Source organism: Myotis davidii, unplaced genomic scaffold (assembly GCF_000327345.1).
Source record: "Myotis davidii unplaced genomic scaffold, ASM32734v1 scaffold8, whole genome shotgun sequence".
Taxonomy (NCBI): Eukaryota; Metazoa; Chordata; class Mammalia; order Chiroptera; family Vespertilionidae; genus Myotis; species Myotis davidii.
The window spans coordinates 169,160-195,726 of record NW_006299520.1 but is presented as its reverse complement, the minus strand read 5'-3'; the positions used below and the strand labels follow the sequence as shown (position 1 = coordinate 195,726).

Sequence of the window (26,567 nt, the reverse complement as noted above, 5' to 3'; positions counted from 1 at the left end):
GTTCTGCCACTACTTTCAGTACCCACCGGGCACCATACATAGTTATTACAATACTAGAGGCCCAATGCAGAAAATTCATGCAAGAGTAGGCCTTCCTTCCCCCAGTTGCCAGCACCGGTTTCCCTCTGGCACCCAGGACCCAGGCTCCCCTCGCTGCCCTGGCTTCGTCCAAAAGGATGTCTGGTCTATTTAGCATATTATGCTTTTATTATTATAGATTATTATAGATTATTGACTACATTATATATGCTGTATCTTCCCATCCCCGTGACTATTTGGAACTATCAATTTGTATTTCTCAACCCTTTCACCTTTTTCATCAACCCCCCTCCCTTCTGCAGCCACCCAGTTTGGTTGTTGGGAGGAGGTGAGGGCAACTTCCATTTACGCCAGTCCCATCTTGGATCTGTCTGAACACTTCTCCTCAAATGAAATATTGCATGTAAGCGCCATGTGTATATGAAATACCGTATTTGCCGGCGTATAAGACGACTGGGCGTATAAGACGACCCCCTAACATTTCCACTCAAAATACAGAGTTTGTGATATACTCGCCGTATAAGACTACCCCCTCTTCCGCACACCTTCCACACACCAAATAAAAGGTAAAACAATAACAGATTTGATTTTAACATTTTAATTTATATTCAAATGCTTATGACATGCAGGAAAACTGTCACAAGGCTGTATGTAATCAAACATAAACATAAAACAGTGCAAGTTTATTACCGGTAAACATACCGGTAATTCACTAAAGAAAACACACTCTATAGACTGGTACCGTAGATGCTTCTCAGGAACACAGGCAAGCAGCCCACAACCTAGAGGGACTGTCAATGATAGAAGTAAGATAACAAATAGAGGGAGAGAGCAAGTGCCGGGCAAGTCCCTAGCAAGTTTGCTGGCGTGACAGTTTCACCTTAAAAGCCTTCAAACTCCTCTTCATCATCTGATATTAAAAGTTCATCAACGACATCTTGGTGCCATGATAGGGATGATAGGGGTTTGACTGGTCGACATTTTCTATGCTGTACTGTACAATGGGGCAGTATTGTGGTTGGCTGTTGGCTGTATACAAAGCCTGGCTGTATGGTCGGCTGTGTGCGATTTTGCGAGTGTGGTAAAATCGCATAACAGCAAAATCGCATAACAGCCGAGCATACACCCAGCAGCGCTGCTGATGCCTGAATGGTATGTGGAATGAAGTGGGCGGGCATCGGGAGGCCACTATGGCACGGGGCAAGCACTATGGTCAGTCTATCTGAGGTGTACCTGGCGTATAAGACGACCCCCCACTTGGAGGCATATTTTTCAGGGCCAAAAAATCGTCTTATACGCCGGCAAATACGGTATATGAAAATGGAGCTTCTCTGGTTGAAGCAGGGACTAGAAGCTCACCCACTTAGATTATCCTCATCTCTGCAGCAGAAATGAAGGTGACATAGTTTGAAAAACAGGCATCTTCTCATTTTATTCATATGACATCAGGACAATTGGGGCCCAGAGCAGTGAAGTGATGTGCCCAAGATCATACAGTAAATATGCAGCAAAATTACGCCTGCTGCCCAATCCTCCTAATTGCTCATTTTAACTTACTTCTACTGCATCATTCTATGTCAGTCTAATTTTCTTGGGAAAATATTTCATATGTCCCAAATAAATTTTAAGCAAACATTTGAGTGTCTGAGTCATATGTTTAAAATGTATCCTTCCCAAGCTCTTCTTGGATATGCAAAATTACCAGTTGCCAATTTAATAAACTTGCAAACATACATGCCTCCCAAATTGTGAACCCATAGGAATGGAAACTGCTAGCATGTTCCATTCTTCCCCACCCCCGGTAAAAGTCACCGAAAAACAAGATCTAATTTCTGAACCTCAGGCTTACTTCCATCAAACCAGAAAGAAGGAAAGTTGTAGCATGAACTGCTTTTACTTTCACTCCTTTCCGTGTCTCAGACCTTCTTCAAGTTGAGTTGCTAATTAGCACTAACATAACCTGGACGCAGGTGAACAGCTGGACATATTAGTATTAAAAAGAATAAATAAGTGGAAAACTATACAATTGAACCAAGATAGTAATTAAATGATGCTTTGGAGAACAATTTGTTTTTCACCTCTATAATTTTATTTTCTCTAAACAAGGAATTCCTATCAATAAGCTTTTAAATCAAACACCCAAGGAAGACTGGGGTGGAGAGAGGAAATGTTCACGCTACCACATGATGGCCATCCCCATTTTAACCATCTGAGTGACAAGAGTGAAGCCCCCGCTCAGTGCTGCGTGTGAAACTTTGGGTCACAGTTCCAAAGACCATAAAGTTACCAGGATCCCCATCTATTGTTGCAGCCTGAACCCTGGGACTGGGAAAAGCATGATAAGGGGCCTTTATCATTCAGGGTTCTCCAGAGAAACAAAACCAATAGGAGATATATACTTACTTACTTATTCAGTCATTCATTCAAATGAATTGGTTCACATAATTACAGAGGCTGAGAATTCCCAAGATCTGCAGTATAAAGGCCTGAGACCATAAAACCTGATGGTTTCAGTTCCCATTTGAGTCCCAGCCCAAAGGCAGAAGAGCAATGTCCTCAACCATCAGGCAGAGAGACTGAATCCTGTCTTGCTCAGCCTTGGGTTCTATTCAGGTCTTCAGTGGATTGGATGAGGCCCATCCATACTGAGGATGATGATGTGCTTTATTCAGTCTACTGATTCAAATGTTAACCCATGAACACTCTCACAGACACATTCCAAAATGATGTTTAACCAAGCATCTAAGCACCCTGTAGTCCAATCAAGTTAACACATTTAACCATCACACGGCTTAAGGATGGAATAAGGTCTTCACCAGTGGTGCCCTGAAAGCATACTGCTACACACACACACTGGAGTCTAAATCATGGGAGTCCATCTTATGGAGACCATTCTTGGGCTCAATGTGTCTGTGGAGGAGGCCACTGCAATGACTCCTAGACTTGACTTTAACATTCCTCTTGAGTGAAGTCATTGGCTAATATGGTTTTTGAACACTAACACCTGTTAAGGATGAAAAAGTGTTCTGAAGCATTTTTATGTTCTTTTGGTTAATAACAAATTCAGAGAGAGGAGGAGAAGAGAAATTAGAAACATTTTTGTCTCGTGATGATTTGGCAGAAGAAACAGCATGCTTTTGGCAGTTTGTTTACTTAGCTTCAGTGGCATCATAAGAGTACACCAGTTTCAGGCTTTTATCTGGAAAAAAGGTCTCAGTGATGGAGAAGACTCAAAGCCTGATTTTTCGTTGAAACAAGTTGATTCTATGCTAGTAATAAAGATTCTCTTTCTCATATAAAGCTGCTTTGGAATATAAAAGCTTAGCGGAATCAATCCCTGTGCAGTATTTGGCAGGAAGGAGAAGGCATGAGTATTTAATGATCATTTTAAAAGAATTTTTATTGTCCTGGTTAGTCTAAGTTGGCCTCTTAAGCATGTGATTTGACAAAGATCCATTATTCACTCATTTTCCTAACTTTCTTTGAGCCGTCATAATTTTCCATTGACCTAGAATTTCTCTAGCTCAGGACAGACCCCGGCCCAATAGAGAATCAGAGAATAGAATTAAAATACTATTCCTTTAATTCTTTATTGTAATGTATATTTAGACAAGGAGTCTCCTCACCAACTATCAAGTTTTTGGCATAATTCATCCTTAAGTCACCTGTCAAGAGTCTGTGGCAAGCAAATTGACCTCAAAAGTAGCTTAAATTCATAATGTAAAACAGAAACTAAAAAATAAAGAAGCTAACCTATTATTTAGCAAAACAGAACAGCAAGGTGCTTGGTTCTAAACTTGGATTTTTGTTTGTTTGGTTTTTTAAAATATATTTTATTGATTTTTTTTTTTTTTTACAGAGAGGAAGGGAGAGGGTTAGAGTTAGAAACATCGATGATAGAGAAACATCGACCAGCTGCCTCCTGCACACCCCCTACTGGGGATGTGCCCGCAAACAAGGTACATGCCCTTGACCGGAATCGAACCTGGGACCTTTCAGTCTGCAGGCCAACGCTCTATCCACTGAGCCAAACCGGTTAGGGCTAAACTTGGTTTTAAGTTAAAAATCTGAAGGTTAAAATGTTTGAAAGAGTTATCCCGCCTCCCTCCTCCTGATCCTCTAGTATGCTCGCAAAGGAAGTGGCATGTTTGTGCTGCGTTGGATGACTCAGGAAACACATCTGAGTTATAGAGTGTTATGTGCTTTTGGAAGAAAGAAGGTGCTGTCAGAATAGAAAATATTGTTCTTAACTTTTTCCGTGGCACTTGTATATTAGCCCACAGTTTGCGACCATGTTTTATAGTTGGCTGACTACTTTCTCCTTCTCAGTCCCTGCCCTCTTATTAAACAAAGCACTTGTATGTTCTGGGAAGTATTGGCAACTCACCCAGGTCACTGTCATCCAGGCAGCGTTGGGATGTGCTGAAAAAGTCCCAAGGCTGGAACTTTAAAGCAGCTCTAGCCACTGCGGGTTATGTGTGGTGGGCTCTGCACAAGTCCAAGCCAGATGTGGGTGTGGGCCAAGGGCAGCGAGGACCACTGCTGGAAGAGAAGTGAGCTGCAGTCTCCCCCAACAAATGCTAAAATCTCTTCCTTCCCCACCCCCACCTCTCACCAAGACTCCCTGGCTATTTCTGCCATCTCTCTCTTTGTTCTGCCCTCTGTAACCAGCCTGCATCATCTCAGATTCATTCATTCAACAAATATTTATTAAGCACCTACTATGCAAGGCACTCACTCTTCGCCACACTCCGTCCGTCCTTCATCCTCGCTTCTTCCTGAAACTGGTCTGGACAAGGGCACCTGTCTATTGTCCAAACCAGGGTCACATGTCCAGTGCTCTCTCTGCAGCATCTGAGTGTTGGTCTCTGTATTTCATAAAACATTTCCATCCATTGCTTTCCTTGATAACCCTCCCTCCCCATTTTGATCCTTCTTGGTCTCTTTCTTGTTCCTTGCCCCTTTTCTGCCTCTTCAATGTTTATATGCCCGAGGTTACATTGTTAAACCTCTTTTATTTCTACACACCCCTCTGGGTTACCCCGCGTCTTCTTAAGGCTTCAGCTAAACTTACTCCGAGGGCTAAATTTTCAGCCTACATCTTTCTCCTGAACTCCAGACATATTTAGTCAACTGCTTGCACAATACAACCATCTGTTCTGATTACTACAGTTGCACAGCAAGTCATCCCACATGCTAGCGGCATAAAACAACCATTGGTTGGGTCAGAAATTCAGGACACAATAAAGACAGTTGTTTCTGCCGCATGATATCTGGGGCCTCAGCTGAGATGACTTCAATCCTGGAATGATTTGGCTAATGGAGACTAGAAATACCTCCACTCACATGGCTTACGGTTGACCTCTGTGACTGTCACATGTCTGTTGGCTGGAACTTCATCTGAGTCTGTCAGCCAAAATGCCTACAAATGGCTGTTCCATGTGGCCTAGATTTCCTCACAGCATGGCAACCTCAGCGTCATTAGACGTCTCACATGGAAGCTCAGGGCTCCAAAGGTGGATGTCCCAGCTAACAATGCAGAAGCCACTTCCCCTTTTATGACCTCGCCACAGGAAGCACTCAGTGTCACTTCCATCACTTCATATTTGTGACAAGCAAATCACAAGCCCACCCATATTCAAAAAGAGAGGATGCAACTCTACCTGGTGACAGGGCGTGGGTGGCAAGGTAGGGCAGGAGATGTTGCTGCAGCTGTCTTTGGAAAGTACAGTTTGTCCTATAACTCCCCTCCACCCCCATCCTCATGGTACTCCATCGATATGGATGTATCACAGTGCCATACACATGCTTTGTCCTCTGTGCTTTTGCACATACTGTTCCCTCTGACTAGAGCATCTTTTCCTGCCTGCTAAACCCTACTATCGCCTCTTTATTTTTGTCAAATGTTTTATTGAGAGTAGACATCTGGAGTACTATAAACCATGCATTACCTGTAGATTCAAAAAGGAGCAACCACATTGTCCACACTCAAATGTGTCAGGCCTGGCATACATGATGGAGATTAATGAAGTATCAAGAGAAGAATATGGTTCCTGAAAAGCTTCTACAATTTGGAGTAGGGTTTTAATCACGTGAAAAGTAAAGCTGTTCACCTTAGGGAACTTGCATTTCATTGGAGGTACACAGTAGTTTAATTTTAAAACAAATAAAACTAATTCTGTTTGTAGAAGATTCCCATCCCCCCAACTTTATCCCTTCAGTTTTCAGAAATTTTAATTTTAAAAAAGCATATGCCTTTTGGAAATTGTACATTTACCTGAGTAATAATTAAAATGTATTCTCCTTCAGTTGCTGAGGTATATTAAATTTGAAGAAAATACTATCTCCATCTCTAGCAATATAACTTCTCCCTCGCTGTCTGTACTTTTCAGCAGCCTGGACTGCATTTTCAGAACCTTCCTCTTTAAAATCTTCGTATTTCATTACTTGAGCCCGAATGAATCCTTTTACAAAATCTGTGTGGATCTTTCCTGCAGCTTGAGGAGCGTTCCTTCCTTTCTGAGTCCATGCATGCCCTTCATCCGGCTGCAGGGGAGAAGCGTTCTGGTGGGAGTGCTGCAAACCCGGCCTTACCGATCTTTGGCAAAGTGCTCTGTGTCATGTTCTCTTGCAGACACCTCTGTCTCTCCTCAGCTCTCAACTCTTGCAACTTGAGTTCCAAGGCTCCATTGGAAGGAATGACCAAGGTACGTGGGGCATACCTGTTCACAAACTCTTTAATTTTTTAAAATGTTTTTATTGATTTTAGAGAGAGAAGAAGGGAGAGGGAGAAGAGAGAGAAAGAAACATGGATGTCAAAAAGAAACATAAAGTGGTTGCCCTTCATATCACAACTCAATTTGGGCACCAGCAACCTTCTGGTGCACTGGACGATGCTCAACTAACTGAGCCACACTGTCCAGTAAAAAAGTCTTTAGTTTTTATCAACCATTTTTTTCCTTCTAATGTAGTTTTGCTCAGAAAGATTAACCAAGTATACGATTGGTGTTGAAGTCAATAATAAGTGTTCAGTCTCTTTGTCATTCCAATCATAATAGAAGCGAACAGGTTTCTTTTTATCTATAACCTGGGACTTAACTTTTCACATTATGTCGTCATTCGGGTTTTAGTTATTTTTACCTCATCCTCTCATAGCCACTTTTTCTAGTTTATCTATACCCTATAATTTCTTCATTTTTAACTGGAGCTCTTTATGTATTTTTCTGTATCTCAGCAGGATCTATACTTTTTCAACATACGTGATACCATTATCTTCAAAAGCACGTGTTAGATGAACGATTCCATCACAGGCTCTAACGTGAGATGAAAAGGCAGTTCCGAGGCCTTGTCCATTGTGAGCTCCTTTCACAAGGCCAGCACTGTCCACTGTCCCCCACATTTAGAAAGGCGGGGATTTTGCTTGCTGGTCTGTGGTACTGGCAAAGTCAATCAAGCCCTTCATCTGGCACAGGCAGTCTGCTCTCAGTAGGATCTATAGTGCAGCAGGGGACGGTTTCTGCTGAAGCCTGACTATTGGTTAATACATTGAAGAAGGTAGAGTTCCCAACATTTAGCAATCCAACAATACTAATTTTCCAGGAGGTTCCAAATCTTCCAATGATGGGGGTGGTTTAATTCCATCACCTCCCTTTTTGGGGAGGCATCGTGCTCCATGCGAGCGATGACACAGTGTCTCAGAGGCAGTGGCATATGGGTCCTACCGGCAGTGGGAGGTGGTGGGGGAAGGGAAGGCCAGCACCCCACCACCACCTGATTGTTTTGTTTGTTTTACTGTTGACAGCATTACATTTTCCCCTGCTTTGCCCCCCTCCACCCAGCCCCAGGCCTTCATCACACCACTGTCTGTATCCATGGGCAATGCATATACGCATATATGTTCTTTGATTAATCTCTTCTCTTCCCCTCCATAGCCCTCCCCTCTCAGGTCTGTCAGTCTGTCCCATGCATCCATGCCCTGGACCTGATTTTTTCATCTTACTTCTATTTGTCCTTCAAGCTTCATCTCAGATGCCACTTTATTCAGACCCAAGTTTATCCTTAGGAAAGATACTGTGTCCACCACCTCATCCTGCTTTCCTCCCTGTTAGTGCCTCTTCCTCACCCAACACTGGATGTGGGGATGGACATCCCATGCCTGAATTCTGAGTCACTTAACCTGAGTTCAAAGTCTGGTGCAAATGCTTAGCTTCATTAAGCTTTAGTTTCCATATCTATGAAATGAAGAAATACATTTGAAATACATTTACTATAAAGGCATTCATTGTCTATATTTCTATACTTGTTTTTATGGTTATAATTTGTATTCATTCATTATTTAGACAGCCAGTCTTAAGTACAAGCATTTGCATGGGATGTTCTATATTTAGCATAGTTCATTATTTCTCTCCAAACATATGCTTTTACTCCTACTAATGGGAGAGAAGAGTTTTCTGCGTTCAAAAAGACACTTGCCCCAGCTGTCCCTCCTATGAGCGCATCTCTCTTTTTATTGTACCACTGGTCCAAGAAGAGCAGATAATTCAGCATAATTACTGCCACTTACGACTTTTCTTTTTCACCTTGGCTTCATTAACCACTGTGCTTGGCACTCACCATGCATGGTTTTGGTCTACTCTGAGAACTGAATATAGGGTTCCTGTCCTTAAGAAATAGGTTCTGTTGAAATATTTTCAGTGAAGGAAAAAGTTTTTTGCAGTGATTTTGAGGTGGTATTGATGCAGGCATTCTGGGGGTCCTGGGACCTGAGGGACTGAGGGTCCATGACCCAGTGTGGGTTTGAGGCTTCACACAGGAAAGAATTCAAGCACAATCCAACATAGAGTTTAAAGATAACTCAGTTGGTTAGAACATCATCCTGATAAGCCAAGGTTGTGGGTTTGATCTCTAGTCAGGACACATACAAAAATCAACCATTGAATGCATAAATAAGTGGAACAACAAATTAAGGTTTGTCTCTCTTTCTCTTTCCCCCTTTATCTCTAAAATTAATTCTTAAAACTTTAAATAAATAAATAAATTAAATAAAAATAAGTTTATTAGTGAAGCAGTGAGATAGGGAATGGGCTACTCCACAGACAGAGCAGCCCCCCTTTAGTGGAGTTTGCTTTCTTTATTGAGATACATTTAATCAGGGGTTGATTTTTCATTAAGGGAAGGAATATATAAAATGTTCTCTGGGAAATGAATGGAGATTTCTCAGAGGAACTCCATTAGCCATGTTGTGTCTTTATATGGGTTTTGCATTTCTGACCATGATGGTACAGGGTGTGTCATTGAGAATGCTGATGCATTAAAATGAGCATAAAATGAGGCTAGGTAGGAGTTACCGTAAGGTAAAATTAGGCACCATGTTGGATCCAGCTGGTCTCTGCTGGTTTTAAGCTATAAATCTGGTACTGGTATGGGGCGGGAGTGTCTTTCTTCTTCTTGATAGTTTATGTAGCTTTTATCGATTGCAGCTGTTCTGCCACATGCCTTATCTCTGTATTTTGGTTTTGTGGTATTTTTTTTTCTATTTTTGTTTTGTTTCTTTTCATTGAATTTTTATAACTTGCCAGGAAGTTACTATTTGCACAATTTGTGTGGATGGGTTTCTTGTTTTATGCATCACTATGTCAAGGGTGAGAAGCTTTCAGTGTTGTTTCAATGCCATATGTGAAATGGCCTGACATTCCAGGTCCATACCTGTCTGAGTAGAGTATGGAAAATAAATAGAAGCAATTGAATAAAACCATTCCAAGAATGGAACAATGACCTAACTTAAAGAAGTAATAAGGTCTCTATATGGTCCTTTTCAATCATTGGTTAATCAGAAAATTGGAAGAAAGTTTCAAAAATTAGTGAATAGTTAGATTAAGATGAGTATTATTCCCTGATTTTATGATAAAATGCCCAAGAAGATATACTCCACTGCAGTTGCTGCACAGCTCTCCAAGCTGCATTCTCAGGGATTTAGAGGAGAACAGAATTTGAAGAGCCCATCTCTGTGGATGAAAAATGTAGTGTTCGCCATTTAGTGTGAAGCTGGGTAGTGATGTAAGTGTGACTGGGAATGAAGAGAACCCAAAACTATGACCTATTCTGTAGCTGCTTGAATCTCCACCAATACATAGAGAGAGATTATATATCAGAATTTTCTTAATCTATTCTTTCAAATTCAAAATCTGGTTTGTCTCTATCTCTAATAATCTGTATTTGCTCTCAGTCACATCCCTTCAGTATTCAGACTGGAGTTGTTGTATTAGTGAGTCAATTAAGGAGGCAGAGCAAGCCAACAAGGGGCCAAAGAGCCGCATGTGGCTCATGAGCCACAGTTTGCAGACCACGGGGCTAGGATATGAAGAAAATGGAACGCTCCTGCACTGCTGGTGTGAATGCAGATTAATGCGGCCTCTGTGGAAAGCAGTATGGAGTTTCCTCAAAAAATTAAAACGGAACTGCCTTATGAGCCAACAATTACACTTTTGGGAATATATCTTAAGAAACCCGAAACAATAATTCTGAAGAATTTATACACTCCTATGTTCAGTGCAGTGTTATTTACAAGAGCCCAAATTGGGAAGCAGCCCAAGTGACCAGCAGTGGATGAGTGGATAAAATGCTGTGGTAAATTTACAGAATGGAATACTACTGTGCAGTAAAAAAGAAGGAACTCTTACCCTTTGCAACAGCATGGATTGACCCAGAGAGCGTCATGCTAAGTGACATAAGCCAGTCAGAGAAAGACAAGTACCATATGATTTCACTCATATGTGGAATCTAATGAACTAAATAAACTAACAAAATAGAAACAGATTAATAGATAGAAAACAGATTGACAGCTGATGGGAAGTGAATTGCAGGACTGGGTAAAAAAGAGAAAGGTATTAAGCAAAAAATAAACCTCAAAGACACAGATAACATTATGTGATTACCAGAGGAGAAGGGGGCATACGGTGGGGTAGAAGAGAGTTCAGGGGGGGATAAATGGTGATAGGGACTTGGCTTGGGTGGTAAATACAATATACAGATGATCTATTATAGAATTGTACACCTAAAACCTATATAATCTTATATTTCAATGTCACCCCAATAAATTCAATAAAGAAGAAAAGATAAATAAAGTAGGAATGTGGAAACATGATTTCAAAGCCAAAAAGGAAGTTGTAAAATATTTAATTCAATCATAATATTTTACAAATCTGAAATAAACTTTTTCTAGATTTCTGGACTACATTTGGTTTCTAGTTATATGCTCCACAGTACATTGAACTTTTACTTAATAGAACTTATTATGATTATAATTAAAAATAAATTATGTAATAATTTGTGCAATATTTCTATCCCCAATACTCTCTATGTTCCAAAAGGGGCCTGTATCTGAATGCTTGACAGTAGGTCTTAAATCATATTTGTTTAATTTGTTGAATAAAAGCTGAGCTCAGATAAATTGAGAAAAAAATTAAGTGAATGCCATAGCCCCAACACGCAACTCATGTCCAATCCCCAGTGCAGTGTTGTAGCTTGGGAATGGAGAAATAAAATGAAGGAGAATTGAGGAAGTTTATCTGTTGCCTCAGGTTTTTTAGGAGTCTATGAAATAACAAATTTTATTCAACAAATTAAACAAAGTGTGCACATTTCATCTTATCTTAGGATGTTTACCATATGCCCAACCCCACTTATTCAATAAACATTTCTTGAGTGTCTACCAAAGTCAGACACCAAGTTCAATACTCTGGAGATACAAATAGTGAGGCAACAATAGTGAACATGACAAACTTGTTTCTGCCATATACTTGTGCACTATGGCTTGTCTATCAAGGGCACTGCTACCAGGTCTGCACATGGCTGGGTCCTTCCCCTCATTTACTTCATGACTTAAATGTCATCTCTTCCAATAAGATGGCCCCAACCATCCCCTAGTCACAGTCTGTCCAACCATCATGTTGCATGTTCTCTATAAAACTGAACAATTCCAAAATTTTCCTTATTGTTTATTTGATTATACTGTAGTTTATCCCTCCCCACCAGAAATACATACATGCACCCAAACTAGACTGTGGGCTCCATGAAAGCAAGGACCCTGCATCTTGTTCTTTAAACCTTCACTGCTTCTATTAACATCTGCTCGTCCATGAATATGTGTTAAATGCAACAGTGGCTGATCACATGTGATTGTGGTCTAGAATGTGATGTGTGGCTGGAACACACTGAGAGTGAAAAGCAACCCAAGAGCCTAAGACTATCCCTACAAAAATTCTTCTGACTTTTTACTACCTTCAAAGTTTTCCTTGAAATCAGTTTGGTATACATTCCTATTCCCTTTAACATGAGATACTTTTTTTTAATTCAAAAACAAAGATGCCCACTTTCACAACTTCTGTTCAACACAGTACTGGAAGTAATAGCCAGAACAATTAGGCAAGAAAAAACTAAAAGTCATCCAAATTGAAAAGGAAGAAGAAAAATGACCTGCGTTTGCAGCCAACATAACTTATAAGTAGAAAACCCAAAAGATCAAACAAAAAAAAATGTTCAGCATAGTTGCAAGATACAAAATCAACATACAAAAATCAGTTATATCTCCCTACACTAACAATGATCAATGCAAAAAAAAGAGAGAGAGACAGAAGCAATTCCATTTACAATAGCCCAAAAATAATAAAATACCTAGGAATAAATGTAATCAAGGAGGCGAAAGACTTATACCCTGAAAATTACAGAATATTGCTGAAAGAAATTAAAGATGCAAGTAAATGTAAAGGCAACCTGTGCTCATGGATTGGAAAACCTAATATTGTTAAAATGTTAACATTACCCAAAATAATCTATGGATTAAATTAATCTCAAACTCCAAACAGCATTTTTTGCAGAAATAGAAAAATCTACCCTAAAAATCATGCTAAATCTAAAGGAACTCTGAATACCCAAAACAATCTTGAAAAAAAAAAGACCAAAGTCAAAGGTCTCATACTTACTGATTTCAAAACTGGCATAAGATAGATATATAAGCCAATTAAATATAAAAAGAGAGCCCAGAAATAAACCCTCACTTATATGGTCAAATAATTTTCTATAAGGGTAGCAATGCCATTCAATGGGAAATGGACAGTCTTTTCAATAAATGGTTTTGGGAAAACTGAATATCCACATGCAAAAAAATGAAATTAGGCCATTATATTATAACATATACAAAAATTAATGAAAAACTGATCAAAGACCTAAACCTAAGAGCTAAAACTAGAAAACCTCTAGAAAACATTGGGGGTGGGGGGGAATCTTCATGGCACTGGACTAAGCAATGACTTCTTGAATATGACACCAAAAGCATGGGTGACAAAAGGAAAAATAGATAACCTAGACTACACCAAAATTAAACACTTCTGTGCATCAGAGGACACAATCAACAGAATAAAAAGGCATCCTCAAAATGGAATAAAATATTTGCAAATTATATCTCTGGTAAGGGTTAATATTCAGAATATAAAAAGAACTCCTACAACTCAGGATTTTTTTTTAAAAAAAAGGTTAAAAATTGGACTGAGGACTTGAGTAGATGTTTCTTCAAATATAGTATATAAATGGCCAACAAGCATATGAAGAAAAGCTGAACATTGCTAATCATTAGGGAAATACAATCAATACCACAGTGAGATACCATCTCCTACTCATTAGATTGATTAGTTTTAAAGAAAAACAGAAAATAAGTGTTGGTGATAAGACAGAGAAATTGGAACCTTTGTTCACTGTTGGTGGGAATGTAAAATGGAGCCACTATGGAAAGCAGTATGGTAATTCCTCAAAAAAATAAAAAATAGAATTACTTTATAATCCAGCAATTCCACTTCAGGGCATATATCCAAAATGTTGAAAGCAAGGCCTTAAAGAAATATTTGCACACACATGTTCATAATAACATTACTCACAGTAGCCAAGATGTAGAAGCAACCCAAGTGTCTATTGAGGAAACGAAATGTGGTGTGTACATACAATGAAATATTATTCAGCCTTAAAAAGGAGGGAAAATCTGACACATGTTCCAGCATGGATGAATAGGGCGTGTAGATAATTGGGTTTTGTGACACCCCCCCCCACCCCACTTTCTAGTTTACCATCACACAGCTGAAAATGAATTTGTAAGAGCAGCAATGTCATTTAAGGGTGGATGGGGTTTTGTCAGATGTCACTTGCAATTCTTTGAAGACTGCAGTATTGAGTATGTTATGTTGAGTGAAATAAGCCAGTCATAAAAATGTACCATATGATTCCACTTCCGTGAGGTCCCTAGAGCAGTTAATTCATGGAGATGGAAAGTAGAATGGTGTTTGCCAGGGTTGAGGAGAAGAGGAAATAGGAAGCTGCTTCATGTGTATAGAGTTTCAGTTTTGCACGAGGAAAAAGTCCTGGAGACTGGCTGCACAACAATGTGAATATACTTCCCCCTATTGAACTATCTGCTTAAAAATGGCTAAGATGGTAAACTGTATATTATGTACACTTTACCACAATTAAAAATGTTTATTTAAAAGAATATACTAGCCTCTTAATTCTGAGGGAGAAAGGAGTTGACATAGCAAGTAATTTTAAAAGTCTATTAACTCAAGCTTATCAAAGATATAAAGGCATTATTTAAAACACATGCCTCTTTCAGCTGAGAAACACTTCTAGGGGTAGACTTAGACCACTTCCCACTTACACTCCAAGTTCACCAGCACTTCAGCAGCTACAAAAAGACTTAAGGATATCTCTGTGAGCAAACTTCTAGATTTGTAATGATTTGGGTAAAGGGGAATAGACACTGGCATACAAGACAGAAACCTATACTTGTCAATCCAAGTTAGTGTTAAATTGAAGAGTAATGTGTGGCAAGAGAAAAATAAGGAAACAAGTACAAAAGCTCCAAAAATCAAAATAAAAATGTTACTCTTTGTAGGTATGGTGTGACCAGAGCACTGCTCTGAGAATCAGAGGACTTGAATTTTGGTCCCAACTCTGTTACAAAAGAGCCACCTCAGCTTGGATAAGCACCCACTGTGTCCTTCATAAAGTGAGCAAGTGGACCAAATCACTCAGAACCCACCCACTCCTCTTCAATACGTAGGCAAATATGGTAAGCATCTGTTTAAAACAGAGATTAATCCTCTTCCTTGTGTCTCCTTGAACTTTTAACAATGTAGCAAAGACAATTCAGTATATAAAGTCTTCAAAGATTTGCAAGTGAAATCTGACAAAAACATCCACCCTTATGGACACTGCTGCTATGACAAATTCGCTGCAAGCTGTGTGATGGCAAACTAGATCCTGCAGTTCACTGAATCAATTATCTACACACCCTATTCCATAGCCCTACTGGGGTGATTGTCTGTATTCTGGGACATGAGGGCTTCTTCCAACTATAGAGTGAATCACTAGAGGGTCAAGTTCTTGGGGAAACTAATGTTCACAGGAGCAGGTTTATCCCCAGGAACTGGAGGCGGGGAGGAGGGGGGAGAGCGAATGAGTTGCATTACCCAGTAATTCCAGAGAGTGACGACTGCTATGAAACAAAAATGATACAGGGCAAAGTGATAGAGAATGATTCTGGGGAGGAGAGAGCTAAGTTAAACAGAATAGCCAGGGAAGGCCTCTTTTAACAGATGAGATTGGGTAAGCAACCTGATAGACACAAAATTATCTAGGCACTCAAGGATCTGTGGCCAAGGGAACAGATAGCCCAGAGGCTCTCAGGCAAGATTATGTGGGGTTCAAAACAGAAAGAATGCCCATCCTGGCCTGTGTTTCTGAGTGGTTAGGGAGACCAAAAGGTCATGGGTTTGATTCCCGGTCAAGGACATGTACCTGGGTTGCAGGTCCACTTTGCCCTGGTCAGGGCATGTGAGGGAGGCAACCAATCAATGTATCTTTCTCACATTGATATTTCTTCCCTCCCCCGATTCTCTCTAAAAAATCAATGCGAAAAAAATATGCTCGGGTGAGGATTAACAACAACAAAAAACAAAAACAAAAAAGAAGGTCCTTGAGACTGAAGCATAGTGAAGGATGGGAAGAAATAAGAGAAATAAGCTGGCCCATATTATAAAGGGCCTGAAAGCTAGGTTTAGGAGGTTAAATTTTCTAATCACAATGGAAGCCTACTAAATTTTGCTTATAAAATTTGATTTATATGAACTGCTCATAATCCAACCTCTCTCTAAGCCTCAATTTCTTCATCTGCAAAATTCTCGTAATAGTAGCTACCTGGTAATTTTGTTAAGAAGACTCAATTTGGCTGACAACCACTCAATATGTATTAGCTATTATTATCATTATTAAGAGTCAGGTGTAGTAGAAGATATAAAGAATGTAAGACATACCCATGCATTTAAATACTTCATTACTGCATAGCATTAACTTAGCTTTTTGCATTTGGCTGCTTTTAAAATGCAATGTAAATCTCCCATGCAGAAGAATTTCAAATAGTTTAGGTAGATATCCTGCCTTCATCTATACACTGTACTGTGTGTTCACCATCCCAAGTCAAGTCTCTGTCCATCACCACTTATCCCCCCTATAACCTCCCCTGCCTTCTCGCATGTCCCCTTCACATTCCCCCACCCTGGGCAATCACCACACAGTTGTCCCTGTCTTTTTTGCTCTATCCCTCCACACCCTCTACCTAGCCTCTCCCTCCCCCTGCCTCCCACAACTTCTGTCAGCCAGCTCTCTGAGTTTGTCTTTATTTTGCTAATTAGTTCTTTTTGTTCATTAATCAATTGTTCTTTTGCTAATCCCTTCACCTTTTCCACCCACGGGATTGTAGTTTTTTAAACTTGCCAGGGTGTTTCTCAGCATCTAGAAGGGTTCATGAATCTGGAGAACGGCTGTGAGTAAATTAATAAAAAGACTAGACATGAAATATAAATTTGGAATACTTGGGGGAGCAGAGGAGACCTAGTTTCAGTAACCAAGTTCTCTCTGAATCTCTGGACCCAGCGCTCTTTAGTCACACATTTTGCCCTATAGCAAAGCAGATATACATATCAAAAGGCAAGGTTTGGTATACAGTAGGCATTGTCAGGGTGGGGAAACTGCCCTCAGCTGTTCCAGTAGCAGGCAATAATATATGCACATTTTTAGGTTTGGGGAAATGCTTTCAGCTATTCCAGCAGGCAGTAATATGTATTTTCAGCCCTGCTGAAACCTCAAGTTCCATCAACCTTTTGATGAAACTTCTTGCATTTATGACCTGCTGGAATTAGCCTCCAGCAAAACTTACTGCTTTGGCACAGAGGTTAAACTCTTCTGAAGTGGTAGTTATCATTAACCAACACCCAGCTACAAGTGATGCACCTGCCTCAGCTTCAGGACAGCAATGTCTATGCCATGTCCACAGCACTTGCTTCTGTATGAATCATGAGCTCTAGCTGCAGGTGGGGACCATGGCAGCTCACCACCATCCAAACCCCGATAAACATCCTTGCAATTCCTGGCCTCCCCTCAGTGCTAACGGAACATGGGCAGTGCCATCATCAGGTACAAGACGACATTCTCTACATGTTGGAAAATAATCCAAATCAAGTATTGGCCCCATTTTAGTTTTTACATATTTTTTGGCTCTCTAGCTGTCTTCCTTGGTTTTGGCAAGGAGGAAGATATCACCATGAGTCAATATAATTTTTTGTTGTTTTAAATATGAAAATTCTAGGAAGAAGTAACAGAGACTTTGAGGAGCAGTGGTGTCGTGAATAAGGGCAAGGATTGGGAATTTGATAGAACCAGATTCGGATGCAATACTTACCAGCATTTGAACCTGGGTATGTTGCTTAGACTCTCTAAGCCTCATTTTCCTCACCTAGAAAGGTGAGGTAAAGAGGTAGTGAAATTGCTAAGAAGGTGAAATAATATACATGCTTACCACAGTGCCTGCTGTAGTAAGTAATCGATACATATTACCTATGAAAATTATTAGCATCATCTTTCTTTATATGATTATCTTGCCCCTTAATTTTATAATTGAGTGGATTGAGGCCTGAAGAGATGAAGTGATTTACACAGCTAATTAAGGGCAGTGCATCTGCAATAAGTCAGATTATTCTGAGATTCATGTTGGGATTCTACCTATTACAACATAGAGTCTATCTGCCAGAACTCCACATCTCAAGATCAATGTTGTACTCCCTTGATTTGAAAATGGTTACTTTGTTTTCTAGACTTTTATAGCAATTGTAAAAAGAACCGGTTTTCCTGCCTAGGAAATCTAACCACAATGTGAAAAGTTTTGAATACAGAAGGAAATAGAAAACACCCAGGTCACATACTAACTTGGACAAACAAATGTTCTAATATGATTTCCAAACAACTGTCATTGGATGAAGCTGGGGGTAATTTGGGACCTTTCTTATTGGTCTTAGAAGCTGGAGAAAGTAGACACTCGGGACATACTAGTACGTAAACAAAATCAAGGGAAGTTGAGGTCAGAAATGTCTCCCACCCTCAGAGAGCAGCAGGGAAAAAATCCTGAAGGGAGATAATGCCCATTAATGGTGAGAAAACTCTAGAAGCCAGGTACTCACCTAGCACAAAAGTCCCAGGCTGCACTCACTCTCAAGGTCCCCTTACCTGAGTCCTTTCTATCCACTTCCTTGCCACACTTCAATCTCTTCCTTCTGTCAATGACTCTGTTGTTGGTCTTTCCAATCTCCTGTCCCCCCAGGTAGAAATCTTTGCTTCACCCAACTTCCCCTTCTTCCTCATACCCACCATCACCAAATTCTGTTGGTAGCAAAAAAATAAAATAATCCACACTTGGAAAATGGCCTCACCTCTCATCTCTCTACACTGCCCTGTAGGAGGTACCCAAGCAGCCTCCTAACTCACCGATCATCTCAACTAAGGCATTAACACCATAGCGTGTGAAATCTGTCAGCAACTTAGTCAGAAAGTTTTGTTTTGTTTTTAAGTAGCAAACATCTACAGAGTGTTCCAAAAACTTGTATGCATACATTAACAGCTGATAGCTCAATTGATGTTTCTTTCTTTTCAGCCAGAACAAGCTTTGAACAAAGAAAATTCATCCACTAGACTTTTTTATGGAGATACATAAGAGATAAAGTTTAAGGTACAAAGCCCGCATCAGTTGACGAATTGAAGGCACACAAATACCAAGTGAAATGATTCTTGATGTTTGTGATTCCATTGCTTCGCGTTATCAGCAGTGCCTGGACCAAAACTGTTATCAGCTTGAAAACAGGCACGGACAAAAAATTTACTCATTTCTGTAGATTCTTTTCAATTCTGAAAATGAACTGTATGTAATAAACTCTGATTTTATAATCATTCAAAATGTGTATACAGTTTTGGGGCACTTTATATACAAGATTGTAGCATAGAAGTTTATTTTTTAAACTTCAGGAATAACTAAACATTTTTATATTAAGAATTTTCCAGCTTCTTCTAGACTATCTCAAGACCTTTTAAAGTTGTAACATGGAATGAGAATGAATGAGTGGGATAATAATTCTGAAAGAAAGATGCAACATTTAAATCTTTCCAGTGTTTATTTAGTGCCTTCTGCATATTGAATTCTCTGTCGGTCATTGTAATTTTTGCAAAATTATTTTAATATTTTGCCCCTGCTCCAAAGGACCACACAATCTTATCCTGCTGATACCATCAGATAAAAATACAAGTTACCATTTCATAGTATTAAGTATAAGATAAATAAATAAATAAGCCCCTAGAACAGGACATGAGATTTATCTATGAACAGCTTGTTCTACCTTCGCAGCACTGTGTATTTCCAGAACATCAAAATTTGGTTCAGTCCATATTTAAATGCTTTGTCAAGTTTCAAGGTTACTTTGGGTGAACACGCTTATCTGTTATTTCAGAATGTTTCAAATTCCTCATCCCAAAAAATATGTAGTATAGTTTACTAGAATTTCACTTGTACTATTTTAAAGCCATTTTTCTATTGTAATCAGATGGAGAAAGAAATGTACATCTTCAGAGTCATGACCCTGTTTCTTACAAGAAACAGACCTATGGATGCGTCAGTAAACTGAGCTTTTTTTCAAAACCAAGGTGTTTTTTTTCTTATTACTATAGCAATCCATGCTAATTGTGCAGAAAAAAATGTAGACAAGCTAAAAATCATAAACACTTAAAATCATCTTTTATTCATATGCACATACATTTTTAAACAAGAACAGGATAACATAGCACATCATTTCATAACCTGCTATTGTCCCTTAATATATCGGGAATATTTTCCTTATCAACAAACAATTTTTGTGACATTTTAGTGACTGCATAATATTTCACATTTAATCGACCATAATGTATCAAATTCAGTGATTGTCACACTTTTTGAACTCAGGACTCCTTACACTTTTAAAAATTACTGAGGGCACCAAGGAGCTTTTGATTATGTGAGTGATACCTACCAACATTTACCAAAAGAGAAATTAAAACACAAACATTTTTAAGGATTTTATTAATTTATTTTAAAAGGTCAATAATAGACCAATCACATGTTAATATAACATTTTTATGAAAAATAACTATATTTCCAAAACAAAACAAAATGTATTGAGAAGAGTAACATGGTTTACATTTTTTGCAAATGTCTCTAAAGTCTAGCTTAGAAGAAGACCCCTGATTTCCCACACCTGCATCTCCCATCAATCTCCGGGGATGTAAGACATCAAGTGGCCTCTAGAAAACTCAAGATATTGAGAGTAAGAACAAAGGACGTCCTAGTATTCTTAAGAAGAGAATCTGATCTTCCAGACCCCGTGAAAGTGTTCCTCCTAAAAGAGTCTAGGGACCCCCAGGAATCCCTGAACTGTTTTCAGAAATGCTAATCTAACCAATGACCAATTTGGGAATATCTGCATCATTTGTAAACTGCATCTCGATAACAGCAGCACTTTCAAGATGTTTGAATACATTATTTAGTAGGCCAGCTGAGAGGCTAAAATGTTGCCATTCATTAGCATTGAAGCAGAAATTTTCAATAATTAAAAAAACATTTATTAATTACCTTGTACATAGTAGATCCTTCGCTAAGGACTTGAAGCATTTTCTTACCAAATTCTGACAACACTGTGAGTTAGAGTATTTCATTTTTAATGAGAAAAAAACATCCAGGAAGTTTAACAGTTGCCTGTGTCTCAACTTAGGTCTGTCTAACTAGACAGTCCATACTTTCAATCACAACATTCATACTGTCTCCCATGAGGCAAAGAGGATAGATTTGGGGGAGAGTGCAGATGAGAAGTGGAGGGGCTAATGTATAAAGTCTTAATTTGTCTTTACAGTTAATATATCAATATCATGATTTCTTAGAGTTTACTTAATTGTGAGAATTTGATTTTTCAAATAATTTTCATTTTACCTACTAGACAGTTGAATCACTATAGATATTGCAATGAGATCAAAATAAACATATTTACAATAGAATCATCTATATCAGGGGTCCTCAAACTTTTTAAACAGGGGGCCAGTTCACTGTCCCTCAGACCATTGGAGGGCCAAACTATAGTTTAAAAAAACACTATGAACAAATTCCTATGCACAACTGCACATATCTTATTTTGAAGTAAAAAAAAAAAGGGAACAAATACAATATTTGTATTTGCATGTGGCCCGCGGGCCGTAGTTTGAGGACCCCTGGTCTATATGTTGCATGTCATTTTTGTGTAGATGTTTCTGCTACATCTTGCTTGTTTACACTGTAATTGCTCATTATTTCTATATACTTGTCTTGACATCAATAACTTGACTTTTCACATCAATCAATAAGTTCATTGACACACTGGTAGGAATAGTAATAACACAAAAGATTTCCTTAGTAAGAGACTTCTAAGAACTGAGTCTGTGCAAAATGCTTTGTGTGCATTATCTGCACTTAATCCTTACATCAACTCTACAGGATAGGTATTAATTATCACCATTTTACAGAAGAAGAAACTGAGGCCCAAAGAGGAAAGAGGTTTAAGATGGAAGAAATTAAGACTGAACCAAAGCCCATGTCATTAACTGCTTTCCATCACCTCAACAGAGATTATATTTCCTCATCTTTTTATACTCTATAGTGCACAGTAAATGCCAAGGGACTGACTAATCTGGGTACAACCAGCATCCCCAAAAAGTGTCCTCAAGCCCGAGGTCTGTGAGCCCCTCCACATGGAAGACAACTCTGTACTGGGTCTTATTTGACTTGGTCCCACATCCAAAATCTGGCCAGTGTCTCTCTTCTGATCCAAGATGGTGACAAGCCATGGAACACAGCATGCACTGTGATTATTTCTCACTTTTAAAACAGCATCAGTCATTTCAGAAAGGTTGGATTATACAATGTGTTGGAAATTCATAACATTTCTTTGTGGAGTTGATGCTGACCATTGACTCAGCTTTCTATATCAGGGTCTGGCACTGGGCCATGTTTTTAAAAGGAAAACAATTTCCTGTGCACGCATTTGAAGTGGGTATGATCATAACAATCCCATGGTAATTATAGTACATAGGGATGGAGCGTCTAAAATAGGTTGAAGGTTATAAAATACACTGAAACATCTAAAGTAACCAAAAGGCTTTGGAAAAAAGTTCTGTATATAATAAAATATTATATATGAAGCCAAGAGACTATATATGTATATTCATAACTATTCATACTAATGCATGAATGAATTGTAGTATACTGAGTATATATTTATTTTAATAGAAGGAAAAATATATAGACAAGATAGCATCTTGGGCCTCTTATTCATGGGAGATCTTTACCAACAAGACCTGAGGCTAAATCCACAGCCTGGGGAAAATCCAGCACACCACACACACACACACACACACACACACACACACACACACACACACTTTCTATGTATGCCCCCTCTGGAACATTTTTTTTAAAATATATTTTATTGACTTTTTACAGAGAGGAAGGGAGAGAGATAGAGAGTCAGAAACATCGATGAGAGAGAAACATCGATCAGCCGCCTCCTGCACATCTTCTACTGGGGATGTGCCCGCAACCAAGGTATATGCCCTTGACCGGAATCGAACCTGGGACCTTTCAGTCTGCAGGCCGATGCTCTATCCACCGAGCCAAACCGGTTTTGGCAGGAACATTTTTCATCAGGCTTTTCTCTGCCTCTTCATTCATATTTCCTCAATTCCATACCATGTCAATCCAGGCACAACACAAAACCAAGCCCTGTACCACACCCTAGTCCACCCGCAACACACACACACACACACACACACACACACACATCCACCTAAACTCAAACATTTTGTAAGCTTTACTAATGATTTGGGGATTATGAGGTTGAATTAGCAACTCATGCCTCCAAAGTCAACGCTTCCCTCCTTTTTCCTTTCTCCTTTTTCTCCCACTGGATGACTGAGATTTTCCCCTTTCACAAGAAGAGAAATTCCACTTATATCCAGCTGTCTCAGTTCTCTCTCTCTCAAATAAATGCTGTCTCCTTCTTAAGAGGAGCTCTGGGGAAAAACTGTCTCCATCTTCTTATGTATATACACATGGTCCATTAACAATGCATGAAGAGTCTACAGCTTTTGATAACTGAGTTACATATTTATCTGTTAGGACTCCGGTTAGTAAGAAACAGAAACCCAGCTCAACTTGGCTTAAGCACACAAGGGAATCTATGGGCTCATGAAATTTCAAACTCTAAGAGCATGCTAATCTCAGGTGAAGTTTGATACAGGGGCTCAACTGAATCATCCAGGACTCTCTACATCACTCAGCTCTGCTCTCCTTCTAAGGTAGGTCTGCACCAGTTGGTGGTCCTTAAGACTCCAGTCTGGGAAAAGACTATAGGCTACCAATAGTCCATTATGAAGTTGATCACATAATGTTTGTTTATGCTTGGTGCTTAGTACGTAGCCTGAAGCACAATGAGGGCCTAATAAATATTTGCCAAATTCAATTATTTGTTTAACTGATATTTATTGAAGGCCTTGATAATTCTCTGTCAGCCTTGACATTACAGTAGTAAACCACAAAGTCTTCTCTCATTCAGCTTAAATTCTGCTAAAGGAAATAGGCAATAAGCATATTAATTTCACATAGTGAAAAGGCTTATGACTAAATTAATCAAGGCCACATAATAGTAACTAAGGTGTGGCAGAAGGTACCCTTCTCTTCACAGAGAAGGATCTCTGAAGAGAAAAATATTTGAGCTTAGGTCTGGGTGATAAGAAGGAGCCAACTGTGAAGATAGAAAAGAATGTCCTATGGCAGGAATGAGATTAGTAGGTTTGATATGTGAGAAGATTGGTGACATTAGGACATAGAGAACAAGGAGGGTGCTCTCACATGAGGTCAGGAAGGTCTGCAGTTGCTATAGGTCATGAGCAGTCATTTTGATAACAAAGTTGCTTCCACCTTTAAGCTGTTGTGAATAATGTACAAACATCTACTCAACATCCTGCTTTTCAATTCTTTGGGGATATATTCAGAAGTGTGGGCTTGCTAGATCATAGATAATTATATTTTAGTGTTTTGTATGTAGAGAACAGCTATACTGTTTTCCACTGTGGCTGCACTATTTTACAGTCCAGCCAACAGTGCCTGAGGTTTGCAATTTTCCACATCTTCCCCAACACTTGCTATTCTCTGGTTTTCTTTTTACACCTATCCTAATGGATGTAATGCAATATCTCACTGTGGTTTTCCTTAATGATTTTTAATATGGAGCATTTTTTCTATGCTTGTTGGCCATCTGTGTATCATCTTTTTAGAAAAACCTATTCAAATCCTTTGCCCCCTTTTCTTTGGGTTGTTTGTGGTTTTTGTTGTTGAGCTGCAGGAGTTCTTTATATATTCTGGATATGAACCCTTTCTCAGATTTGCAAATATTTTCTCCTGTTATGTAATTGCCTTTTCATTCTGTTGATTATGTCCTTTTATGTGCATTTTTTAATTTTAATGTAGTCCAATTTATCTATATTTTTCTTTTATGCTTTTGGGGTCATATCCAAGAAATCATTGCCAATTCCAATATCGTGAGGCTTTTGCCCTATTCTAGGAGCTTTATAGTTTTAGCTCTTACATTTAGGTCAACTTACTTTTTAAAAATTCACTTGACTCCTGGTGGGAAATATATTGTGGAGAGGCAAGAATGGAGGTAGGGATGTCAGTTAGCAGGCTCTTAGCAAGAGCAAGAGATGATGCTACTTTGGGCCAGAATCAGTGTGGAGATGGTTCTACCCAACTGAACAAGCATTTATTAAGTGTCTTCTCCATGGTAATACTGACTGTTGAGTGTTTATTGTCTGCCGGTTGTAGCAGAGGCTGCTGGTTGCTTACGTAATATCTGTGCTCCTTCTCTGTACTGTGAGAACCCCAATCTTGTTTATGATGCCAAAATGCCTAATTAAAATATCTGACCTCTCAGATTCCCTTAGTCAGGGAGGCCACGTGGAAAGCTCTGTCCCTTGACACATAAACAGTATGATCGAGATTTCACGGTGAGTTTTGCTTTCCTGATAAAGGCATTATTACCCTTTTCCTTTTTCCTTCCTTCTTCTTCCTGAACTGAATATGAGGCTGGAGATAGAGGGTCCATCTTGGAATCACGACTCCGCAAATACTAGAAAGAAAACCAGATGCTAAGAAAGGAAAGCAGAACGTTCGCAGGAGCCCGGGACGCTCTGCCATCCTAGGATAGACACCAACCCTGCGCTGTTTCGCTCAGGACTTTCTGATATCCCAGGAAAACAAACCCTGACTCACTTAAGCCATGGGAGTTGAAGTTCCATGACATGCAGCCAAACACAATCCTAACTCCTACACAGGAACAGCGCTAAGCATTTAGACCCAGTATTGCTTTGAAAGCTCCAAACAACTCTACTAGGTAGTATTAGTTCCTATTCTATAGATGATAATGCAGAGACTTATATACAAAACTGGGTCCCCTATGTGAGACAGCAGACTGAACAATAAGAAAATATAGAAAATTAGATATTTATGAGCAATGACAATCCAGACATCTCATTAATTAATTTTAAGTAGGTAGAAAAGATAAATAATTAAAAAGGGAAATGGGCAATAACAGTTGTCTCACTTGTCTGGCAAACTTCTACTTATCTTCCAGACCCAGCTGAAATGCCATCTCCTCAGTAAAATCTTCGCAGACCCCCTCAAGGTCTGAGTATCAACTCTGCCATTCTCTCTCCTACATGGCCGCCTGTAGTAACATTTATTGTGTTCTGTTATAATTTATATGCTTAAATATCTAACCACCAGTAGATGCGCTCTTTAAGGATAGTAACCAGGTCTTATTCATTTAGATCTTTCTACGGGAAAACACAATGCATGGCATAATGGGTACAATGTGTGGTTTTGCATTGAGTTGGATTAGCAAAATCCTAAAAATATTTTATAGGAAAACAAAATCCTGAGTTTTCTGATAGTCAAACTGAGATCCACAGCAAATGTTGGGGTCCTGTAAAGCAGCTCTAAGAACTGAAAACAAATTATAAATATAAAAAATTAATTATTAGGAAGAATCATG

The 26,567-nt window shown here is 39.2% G+C and overlaps 1 pseudogene; it reads right to left on the bottom strand.

Moving 5' to 3' along the window:
- Window positions 1-6,327: 6,327 nt before the first annotated feature.
- Window positions 6,328-8,062, bottom strand: LOC102775102 (annotated as a pseudogene).
- Window positions 8,063-26,567: the final 18,505 nt, after the last annotated feature.